Source organism: Scyliorhinus torazame, chromosome 5 (assembly GCF_047496885.1).
Source record: "Scyliorhinus torazame isolate Kashiwa2021f chromosome 5, sScyTor2.1, whole genome shotgun sequence".
In the NCBI taxonomy this organism is placed as follows: Eukaryota; Metazoa; Chordata; class Chondrichthyes; order Carcharhiniformes; family Scyliorhinidae; genus Scyliorhinus; species Scyliorhinus torazame.
The window spans coordinates 158,913,392-158,924,342 of NC_092711.1; the positions used below are offsets into that span (position 1 = coordinate 158,913,392).

The following is a 10,951-nucleotide window of genomic DNA, read 5'->3' on the forward strand; positions in this document are numbered from 1 at the left end:
TGCAGACTCCGCACAGTCAGTGACCCAAGCCGGAATCGAACCTGGGACCCTGGAGCTGTGAAGCATTTGTGCTATCCACAATGCTACCGTGCTGCCCCGTGGGTTATTGGGTTACGGGGATAAGGTGAAAGTGAGGCCTTAAGTGGATCGATGCAGACTCGATGGGCTGAATGGCCTCCTTTGGCACTGTATGTTCTATGATTCTATGACACACATGTTAGGCTAACTGGCCTATGGTTTCCGGCTTTCTCCTCCCTTCTTTCCTGAATGAAGGTGTTACATTCACTATTTTCCAATCACTGGGACCCTTCCAGAATCTGAGGAATTTTGGGAGATTACAACCAATGCATCTACTCTCTGTGCCACCACTACTTTTAAAACCCTAGGATACAAGTCATCTGGCCCTGGGGACTTGTCAGCCTTTGGGTCCAATAGTTTTCTGGGAACTTTTCTCAGTGATTGTTCGATGTTCATCCTTCTCTATCACCTCTTGATTTTCAATTACCTTTCTGAATTTTTTAAAGGCTTCTCCCACAAAATACCCGTTTAAAGCCTCCTCCATTTTGTTGTTTTCCACTCAAATCCCGAGACTCAGTCTCTAGAGGACAAATGCCAGCTTTAGTTACTCTTTTCCTCTTCAAATTGTTCCGATCAGGATGGGAGGAGTGTGAGTAGTATTTCGCCCCACAACTCCGCAGGTTGTACCATTCACCTAAAGCTTCAATTTACTCACCAAAATGGCCAACGGTTCAACTTCTCTCCCAATCTCCCCAAAAAATGTCTTTACCAAGGCTTCTTTCAATAAACTACTGTTTATTATAAAGTACTTATTAAAGTACGTTTAGACTTCCTGGTGCGGCGATGACCAGCTAAGTCGCACGTTTCGGCAGCTCCCGGAGGAACGGACTTTTGGGCTCTTAATAGGAGCACCAACGGCAATTTTAATGGCAAAAAACACTGTGCTGTAATCCAGAAGGGAATCCCCCCTGGACACGGATGGAAAAAAGAGAGGAAAGTAGCCGGATTGCGGTGGATCCTCAAGAGCAGCGGCCAGGATGGCAGGCACAAAGCAAGATGGCGTCGGAAGGAGGCAGTTTAATATGGGGCCCTGACCAACAAGAGTTCCTGCGGCGTTGCATAGATGAACTCAAAAAGGAGATGAAGAAGGAGCTGTTGGCCCCGATATTACAAGCGATTGAGGGGCTAAAGGAGGAGCAAAAGACCCAGGAACAGGAGCTTCGGGTCGTGAAGGCAAAGGCTGCTGAGAATGAGGACGACATGCAGGGCCTGGTGGTGAAAACGGAGATCCACGAGGCACAACACAAAAGATGTGTGGAAAGGCTGGAGGTGCTGGAGAACAATGCGAGGAGGAAGAACTTAAGGATTCTTGGTCTTCCCGAAGGTGCAGAAGGGGCGGACGTCGGGGCATATGTGAGCACGATGCTGCATTCGTTAATGGGATCGGAGGCCCCGACGGGTCCGCTGGAGGTGGAGGGAGCCTATCGGGTTATGGCGCGAAGACCGAGGGCTGGAGAAATTCCTCGAGCAATAGTTGTGAGATTTCTCCGATTCAAGGACAGAGAGATGGTCCTCAGATGGGCAAAGAAAACTCGGAGCAGTAGATGGGTGAACGCGGTGATCCGCGTATATCAAGATTGGAGTGCGGAGGTGGCGAGAAGGAGGGCAAGCTTTAATCAGGCCAAGGCGGTGCTGCACAAACGGAAGATTAAATTTGGAATGCTGCAACCGGCAAGACTGTGGGTCACACATCAAGGGAAACACCACTACTTCGAAACGGCAGATGAGGCGTGGACATTTATTGTCGAGGAGAAACTGGAGTGAGCGGGCCATAAAAAGAACGTTTGGGACAAAGTGGGGGGGTGAATATGTGGGATGAAGGGGGGGAAAAGAGGGAAGAGATGACTTCCCAAGTTGTTAATCCTGCGACCCTGTAACTTTTCTCTCTTCCCCGTGTCGTGGGGGAGGGAGGATGAGGAGCTGAGGGCGCCGGCCATTGGGGGCGGGGCCAAAAGGGAAGCGCGGGCTTTGTTCTCCCGCTATGGTAATCACGGCGGGAACAGGGAAACAGGAAGGAGGGGGCCTTGCACAGTGTGAGCCGAGGTCACGGGGGGGAAGCCGAGGTCGGCCAGAGTTTGCTGACTTCTGGGAGCAACATGGGGGCTGCAATTACGCTAGTTTGGGATCTAGCGGGGGGGGGGGGGGGTAACTGGGTTGCTGCTGCTGCTGGGGAGAAGGGGGAGCTGGTATGGGGGGGGGGGTGGTCGGGGCGGGGGGGCGCTGCTTGGGGGAGATACGGTTACGTGAGAACTGGGTGAGGAGCTGGATTGGAAAAGGAGATGGCTAGTCGTCAAGGGGGGGGGGGGGTAAAGAGCCCCCCAACCCGGTTGATCACGTGGAATGTGAGAGGGCTGAATGGGCCGATTAAGAGGGCATGGGTACTCGCACACCGAAAGAAACTTAAGGCAGATGTGGTTATGCTTCAGGAGACGCATCTGAAGCTGATAGACCAGGTCAGACTACGCAAAGGATGGGTGGGGCAGGTGTTTCATTCGGGGCTAGACGCAAAAAACAGGGGGGTGGCCATACGAGTGGGGAAGCGGGTAATGTTTGAGGCAAAGACTATAGTGGCGGATAGTGGGGGCAGATACGTGATGGTGAGTGGCAAATTGCAAGGGGAGGCGGTGGTATTCGTGAACGTGTATGCCCCGAGCTGGGATGATGCCAACTTTATGAGGCGTATGTTAGGACGAATCCCGGACCTAGAAGTGGGGAAATTGATAATGGGTGGAGATTTTAATACGGTGCTGGACGCAGGGCTGGACAGATCGAGGTCCAGGACCGGAAGGAGGCCGGCTGCAGCTAGGGTGCTTAAGGACTTTATAGAGCAGATGGGAGGAGTAGACCCCTGGAGATTTAGTAGACCTAGGAGTAAGGAGTTTTTGTTTTTCTCCTATGTCCACAAAGTTTATTCATGGATAGACTTTTTTATTCTGGGAAGGGCACTGATCCCAAAGGTGACGGGGACGGAGTACACGGCTATAGCCATTTCGGATCATGCTCCACATTGGGTGGACCTGGAGATAGGGGAAGAAAAACAACAGCGTTCACCCCGGAGAATGGACATGGGATTATTGGCAGATGAGGGGGTGTGCTTAAGGGTGAGGCGGTGTATTGAAAGGTACTTGGAACTCAATGATAATGGGGAGGTTCAGGTGGGAATGGTCTGGGAGGCGCTGAAGGCAGTGGTTAGAGGGGAGCTGATATCTATTAAGGCACATAAAGGAAAGCAGGAGGGTAGGGAAAGGGAGCGGTTGTTGAAAGAACTTCTGAGGGTGGACAGACAATATGCGGAGGCACCGGAGGAGGGACTGTACAGGGAAAGGCAAAGGCTACATGTAGAATTTGACTTGTTGACTACGGGTAAGGCAGAGGCACAATGGAGGAAGGCACAGGGTGTACAGTACGAATACGGGGAGAAGGCGAGCTGTTTGCTGGCCCACCAACTGAGGAAAAGGGGAGCAGCGAGGGAGATAGGGGGGGTGAGAGATGAGGAGGGAGAGATGGAGCGAGGAGCGGAGAGAGTGAATGGAGTGTTCAAGGCATTTTACGAAAGATTATATGAAGCTCAGCCCCCGGATGGGAAGGAGAGAATGATGTGCTTTCTGGATCAGCTGGAATTTCCCAATGTGGAGGAGCAGGAGAGGGTGGGCCTGGGAGCACAGATTGAGACGGAGGAAGTGGTGAAAGGGATTGGGAGTATGCAGGCGGGGAAGGCCCCGGGACCAGACGGATTCCCTGTGGAATTCTATAGGCAATATATGGACTTGCTGGCCCCGCTACTGATGAGAACCTTTAATGAGGCAAGGAAAAGGGGGCAGCTGCCCCCGACTATGTCAGAGGCAACGATATCGCTCCTCCTAAAGAAGGAAAAAGACCCGCTACAATGCGGGTCCTGGAGGCCAATTTCCCTCCTGAATGTGGATGCTAAGATTCTGGCCAAGGTAATGGCAATGAGGATAGAGGATTGTGTCCCGGGGGTGGTTCATGAGGACCAAACTGGGTTTGTGAAGGGGAGACAGCTGAATACAGCTGCTCGGGGTAATGATGATGCCCCCACCAGAGGGGAAAGCGGAGATAGTGGTGGCGATGGATGCCGAGAAAGCATTTGATAGAGTGGAGTGGGATTATTTGTGGGAGGTGTTGAGGAGATTTCGCTTTGGGGACGGGTATATCAGGTGGGTACAGTTGCTGTATAGGGCCCCGATGGCGAGCGTGGTCACGAATGGACGGGGGTCTGACTATTTTCGGCTCCATAGAGGGACGAGGCAGGGATGTCCTCTGTCCCCGTTATTGTTTGCACTGGCGATTGAACCCCTGGCCATGGCACTGAGGGGTTCCAGGAAGTGGAGGGGGGTACTTGGGGGGGGGAGAAGAACACCGGGTATCTCTATATGCGGACGATTTGTTGCTATATGTGGCGGACCCGGCGGAGGGGATGCCAGAGATAATGCGGATACTTGGGGAGTTTGGGGATTTTTCAGGGTATAAACTGAACATGGGGAAAAGTGAGTTATTTGTGGTGCACCCGGGGAGCAGAGCAGAGAGATAGAGGATTTACCGTTGAGGAAGGTAACAAGGGACGTCCGGTACCTGGGGATCCAGATAGCCAAGAATTGGGGTACATTACATAGGCTTAATTTAACACGGTTGGTGGAACAGATGGAGGAGGATTTCAAGAGATGGGACATGGTGTCCTTGTCATTGGCAGGTAGGGTGCAGGCGGTTAAAATGGTGGTCCTCCCGAGTTTCCTTTTTGTGTTCCAGTGCCTCCCGGTGGTGATCACGAAGGCTTTTTTCAAAAGAATCGAGAAGAGTATTATGAGTTTTGTGTGGGCTGGGAAGACCCCGAGTGTGAGGAGGTTTTCTTGCAGCGTAGTAGGGACGGGGGGGGGGGGCTGGCACTACCGAGCCTAAGTGAGTACTACTGGGCCGCCAATGTTTCAATGGTGTGTAAGTGGATGGGAGAAGGGGAGGGAGCGGCGTGGAAGAGATTGGAGATGGCGCCCTGCAGGGGGACTAGCCTACAAGCAATGGTGACGGCACCGTTGCCGTTCTCACCAAAGAAATACACCACAAGCCCGGTGGTGCTGGCTACATTGAAAAATTGGGGGCAGTGGAGACGGCATGGGGGAAGGACGGGAGCTTTGGTGCGGTCCCCGATAAGAAACAATCATAGGTTCATCCCGGGGAGAATGGATGGGGGATTTGGAGCATGGCAAAGAGCTGGGGTAGTACAACTGAGAGATCTGTTTGTAGATGGGACGTTTGCGAGTCTGGGAGCGCTGATGGTAAAATATGGGTTGCCCCAAGGGAATGCATTTCGGTACATGCAATTGAGGGCTTTCGCGAGGCAACAGGTGAGGGAATTCCCGCAGCTCCCGACGCAGGAGGTGCAGGATAGAGTGATCTCAGAGACATGGGTGGGGGATGGTAGGGTGTCGGACATATACAGGGAAATGAGGGACGAGGGGGAGATCATGGTGGATGAGCTGAAAGGGAAGTGGGAAGGGGAGCTGGGGGAGGAGATTGAGGAGGGGCTGTGGGCTGATGCCCTACGTAGGGTAAACTCATCATCCTCGTGTGCCAGGTTAAGCCTGATACAATTTAAGGTGTTACACAGGGCGCATATGACAGGAGCACGGCTCAGTAAATTTTTGGGGGTAGAGGATAGGTGTGCGAGATGCTCGAGAGGCCCAGCGAATCACACCCACACGTTCTGGTCATGTCCGGCACTATAGGGGTTCTGGGTGGGGGTGGCAAGGGTGCTTTCGAAGGTGGTGGGGGTCCGGGTCGAACCAAGCTGGGGGTTGGCTATATTTGGGGTTGCAGAAGAGCCGGGAGTGCAGGAGGCGAGAGAGGCTGACGTGTTGGCCTTTGCGTCCCTAGTAGCCCGGCGCAGGATATTGTTAATGTGGAAGGAAGCCAAACCCCCGGGTGTGGAGACCTGTATAAACGACATGGCAGGGTTTATAAAGTTAGAACGGATTAAGTTCGTGTTAAGGGGTTCGGCTCAGGGGTTCACCAGGCGGTGGCAACCGTTCGTCGATTACCTCACAGAAAGATAGAGGGAATGGAAAAGAAGTAGACAACAGCAGCAACCCAGGGGGGAGGGGGGGGGGGGAAGGGGGGGAGGGGGGGGGGGAGGAATCGAACGGACTCTCAGAGATGTTATTGTATATGTATAATATGTATAGGTGGTTGTTATAGGTAATTGTATATTGGATTGCTGGATTGTATTTTTGGAGAGTATTTATTTTGGACAAGGCAGTTGCCATTCAGTTTTGTTTTTGTTTATATATTATTTATCTATTTGTTTAAAACTGGCCACTGTTATTTACATTGCTTTATTGTTGTGTAAAAGAAACACTACGTACTGTTATGTTTGGCCAAAAATTTGAATAAAATATATATTTTTTTAAAAAATTAAAGTACTTTTAACAAGTTGCAAGCATTGATAAACGCACGGTTGTAATTGGGAAGTAAAACTATCAATGTCTTCCTGAAGAATTCCTCGAGTACACGCATAGACAAACAAACAACAAACAGATAGAGTCTCGCTTCAGAGGCTGTTACAAAACAAAGGATAAAGTTTGCAGGGTCTCCAGGTTGTTGACCTGGAGTTTCCCGTGTAAAGCTGGTCCAGGTGGATAAATCTGGGATTTATCACCAACTGGTCCCAGCTTTGCAGGTTTAAATGCAGACCAGTCACACTGAGAGTTCTCTGACTGCAGGGTGAGAGCCACACACAATTTTAGACAAGGCAGAAAGACAGAAAGAGCCAGCAAACATAGCCTTCCTTCCTCAGCTTGTTCCCCAATGAGACTGCCTTCCCAACTGAGCAGGTTGACGATTGAAGTTTTTTTTCCTCTCTCATGTGATTTCCAGCGAGTCCTTTCCAGTCCCCGTCCCCCCCCCCCCCCCCCCCCGCCCATCAATTAAAGCGATTGAAGTTCAAAACCTTCATCCAGATCTTTACAGAATAATACAGTGCAGAAGAGGCTCTTCAGCCCATCAGAGTCTGCACCGAAGCATGAAAGACACCTGACCTGCCTCCCCAATCCCATTTGCCAGCACCTGGTCCTTGAATGTTATAACATGCCAAGTATTCATCCAGATACTTTTTAAAGGATGTGAGGCAACCCGCCTCTACTACCCTCCCTGGCAGTGCATTCCAAACTGTCAGCACCCTCTGGGTAAAAATGTTTTTCCTCAAATCCCCCTAAGCCTCTTGCCCCTCACCTTGAACTTCTGTCCCCTCGTAGCTGACCTTTGAACTAAAGGGAACAGCTGCTGTCCACCCTGAATCCACCCTGTCCATGCCACTCATAATTTTGTACACCTTGATCAGGTCATAGAATCCCTACAGTGCAGAAGGAGGCCATTCAGTCCATCGAGTCTGCACCGGCCCTCTGAAAGAGCACCCTACCTAGGCCCAATTCCCCACCTCGAGGCAATTTAGCATAGCCGATCCATCTAACCTGCACATCTTTGGACTGTGGGAGGAAACTGGAGCACGCGGGGGAAACCCATGCAGACACAGGGAGAACGTGCAAACTCCACACAGTCGAACCCAGGTCTCTGGCGCTGTGTGGCAACGGTGCTAACCACTGTGCAATCATGCTGCCCTTCAGTCTCTTCTGCTCCACCAAAAACAACCCAAGCCTATCCAACCTCTGTTCACAACTTAAAATGTTCCATCCCAGGCAACATCCTGGTGAATCTCCTCTGCACCCCTCCAGTACATAAGAACTAGGAGCAGGAGTAGGCCATCTGGCCCCTCGAGCCTGCTCCACCATTCAATGAGATCATGGCTGATCTTTTGTGGACTCAGCTCCACTTTCCGGTACAACCACATTCTTCCTATAATGTGGTGACCAGAATTGTACACAGTACTCCAGCTGTGGTCTCACCAAACTTCTACACAACTCCAACATGACCTCCCTGCTTTTGTAATCTATGCCCCAATTAATAAAAGCGAGTGTCCCATATGCCTCTTTTCACCACCCTATTAACCTGCCCTTCTGCCTTCAGAGATCTATGGACAAACACGGCAATGTCCCCTTGTTCCTCAGAACTTCCCACTGTCAGGCCATTCAGTGAATACTTCCTAGTCAAATTTCAACTTCCAAAGTGTATCACCCCACACTTCAGGGTTCAATTCCATCTCCTTTTTTCTTCCAACTTGACCATCCCGTTTGTATCTTCCTGTAACCCAAGACACTCAACCTCAATGTTAACCACCCGGCCAATCGTTGTGTCATCTGTAAACCTACTGATCGTACCCCCCGCATCGTCATCTATGTTGTTTATATAAATGATGAACAATAGGGGACCCGGCTCAGATCCCTGTGGGACACCACTGGATACTGGCTTCCAGTCACTAAAGCAGCCATCTGTCATCACCCTTGGTCTCCTGCAGTCAAGTCAATTTTGAATCCACCTTATCAAGTTACCCTGTATCCCATGTGCATTTGTCTTCTTAATAAGTTTCCCATGTGGGACCTTGTCAAAGGCTTTGCTGAAATCCATATAAACAGCATCAACTTCACTACCCTCATCTACACACTTGGTCACATGCTCAAAAAATGCAATCAAATGAATTAGGCATGACCTCCCTCTGACAAAGTCATGATAACTAATCCTGATCAATCCTTGCCTCTCCAAGTGGAAATAGATTCAGAATTTTCGCCAATAGTTTCTCTACCACTGACATGAGACTCACTGTTCTGTAGTTCCCTGGCTTATCTCTACAATCTTTCTTAAATAGTGGGATCATATTAGCTGTTCTCCAGTCCTCTGTGGCCAGAGAGGAATTAAAAATTTGGGGCAGAGTCCCTGCAATCTCCTCCCTTCCCTCCCACAGCATCCTGGGACACACATCATCTGCATATGGAGATTTGTCCACTTTTAAGCCTGCAACATCTCCAATACCTTGTCATTCCCTATTTGCTCAAGAACCTCAGTCTCTCTCCCCGAGTTCCACATCTACCTCCTCATTCTCTTGGGTGAAGACAGATGTGAAGAATTTGCTCAACATCCTGCCAATGTCCTCTGGCTCCACCCACAGATCCCCCCTTGTCCCGAATGGGCCCTACTCTTTCCCCGGTTATTGATATACTTACAGAACATCTTGGGATTTTCCCTACTTTTACCAGCCAGAACTTTCTCATGTCCCCTCTTTGCTCTCTTAATTGCTTTCTTAAACTCCATCCTGCACTTTCTGTGCTCCACTAATGCCTTTGTTGATTGCTCCCCTTGTACTTGCTAAAAGCCTCTCTTTCCCTTCTCATCGTATCCTGAATGTCTCTGGCCATCCATGGTTCTCTGTGCTTGTTACTCCTTCCTATTACCCTCGAGGGAACATGTTGGGCCTATACCCTCCCCATTTCCTTTTTGAATGCCCCAGTGCTCTTCTGTAGATTTCCCCACAAGTAACTCTTGCCCTTCCTTGGCCTTATTTTACTAAAATCCGTTCTCCCCCAATACACAACCTTTTTTTGCAACTTGTCCATTTTATTTTGTTCCAAGTTGTGGTCACTATCACTAAAATGTTCCCCCTCCAACACATCAACCACCTGCCGGCTTCATTCCCTAGAATTAGGTCCAGCACTGCACCATCCCTTGTTGGACCCTCTACATATTGAGCTAAAAGGTTCTCCTGCATACATTTTCAGAACTCTACTCCATCTGCTTGTTAGGTGGATTGGAAATTCTGAATTCTCTCTCAGTGTACCTGAACAGGAGCCGGAATGTGGTGACTAGGGGATTTTCACAGTAACATAATTGCAGTGTTAATGTAAGCCTACTTGTGACATTAATAAAAGTTATCTAAACTCTTAACATGATGACTATTCCAATTAATGTTGGGAAAGTTAAAATCACCTTATATAATTACCCTATTATTATTTTTACACACCTCCATGAATTGTGCACATAGTTGCTCCTCAATTTCCCGCTAACTATATGGCGGTCTGCAATAAACACCCAGCAATGTGACTGTCCTTTTCCTCAAGTACTATGGACGAGGCTGTTTGTTGGCAGTTCCAAGCTGAAGTACTGACCTTAATTCCCAACTGTATAAATCATGCCACATCTGATTCTATCTATTTATATATTCGAGCTAGTTTGCCCTCAGACTCCACTTCCTTCCTACCTCTTTATTTTTTTTTGGTCATTTTTTGCTGCTTCTTAAAATCGGTCCCACCTTTCACCGAACACAAACCTTCTCAGATTTGTACAGCACTTTCAGTTTAATCCTTTACTTCCTTCTTTAATAATAATCTCTATTAGAGGCTTACATTAACACTGCAATGAAGTTACTGTGAAAAGCCTCGAGTCGCCACACTCCGGCACCTGTTCAGGTCACGGAGGGAGAATTCAGAATGTCCAATTCACCTAACAAGCACGTCTTTCGGGACTTGTGGGAGGAAACCGGAGCACCCGGAGGAAACCCACTCAGACACGGGGAGAGTGTGCACCCATTGATGATGCATCTTTCCCAAAGAGACAAATGTATTTATTTTAGATCTGCCTGTATTGGTAGGAAAAACATTTAGCACAGGGCTAAATCGCTGGCTTTGAAAGCAGACCAAGGCAGGCCAGCAGCACGGTTCGATTCCCGTAACAGCCTCCCCGAACAGGCGCCGGAATGTAGCGACTAGGGGCTTTTCACAGTAACTTCATTTGAAGCCTACTTGTGACAATAAGCGATTTACATTATTTACTTTGCATGAAGTGGTCCCACTCCCATTTCAGGCAGAGGGGCGGGAGGGCAGGGTCTGCAGTCTCAGGCGGTCCCACTCCCACCTCAGGCACAGGGGTGGGGGGACAGAGGGTGGGGTAACAGAAGTGGGGACTGGGGAGGAGGCAG

General features: G+C 49.7%; 1 protein-coding gene across 1 annotated transcript in view; it reads left to right on the plus strand.

Moving 5' to 3' along the window:
- The window catches only part of LOC140418002 (uncharacterized), a 206,408-nt gene that overhangs the window by 91,001 nt on the left and 104,456 nt on the right, over window positions 1-10,951 (plus strand). The window lies entirely within an intron of this gene.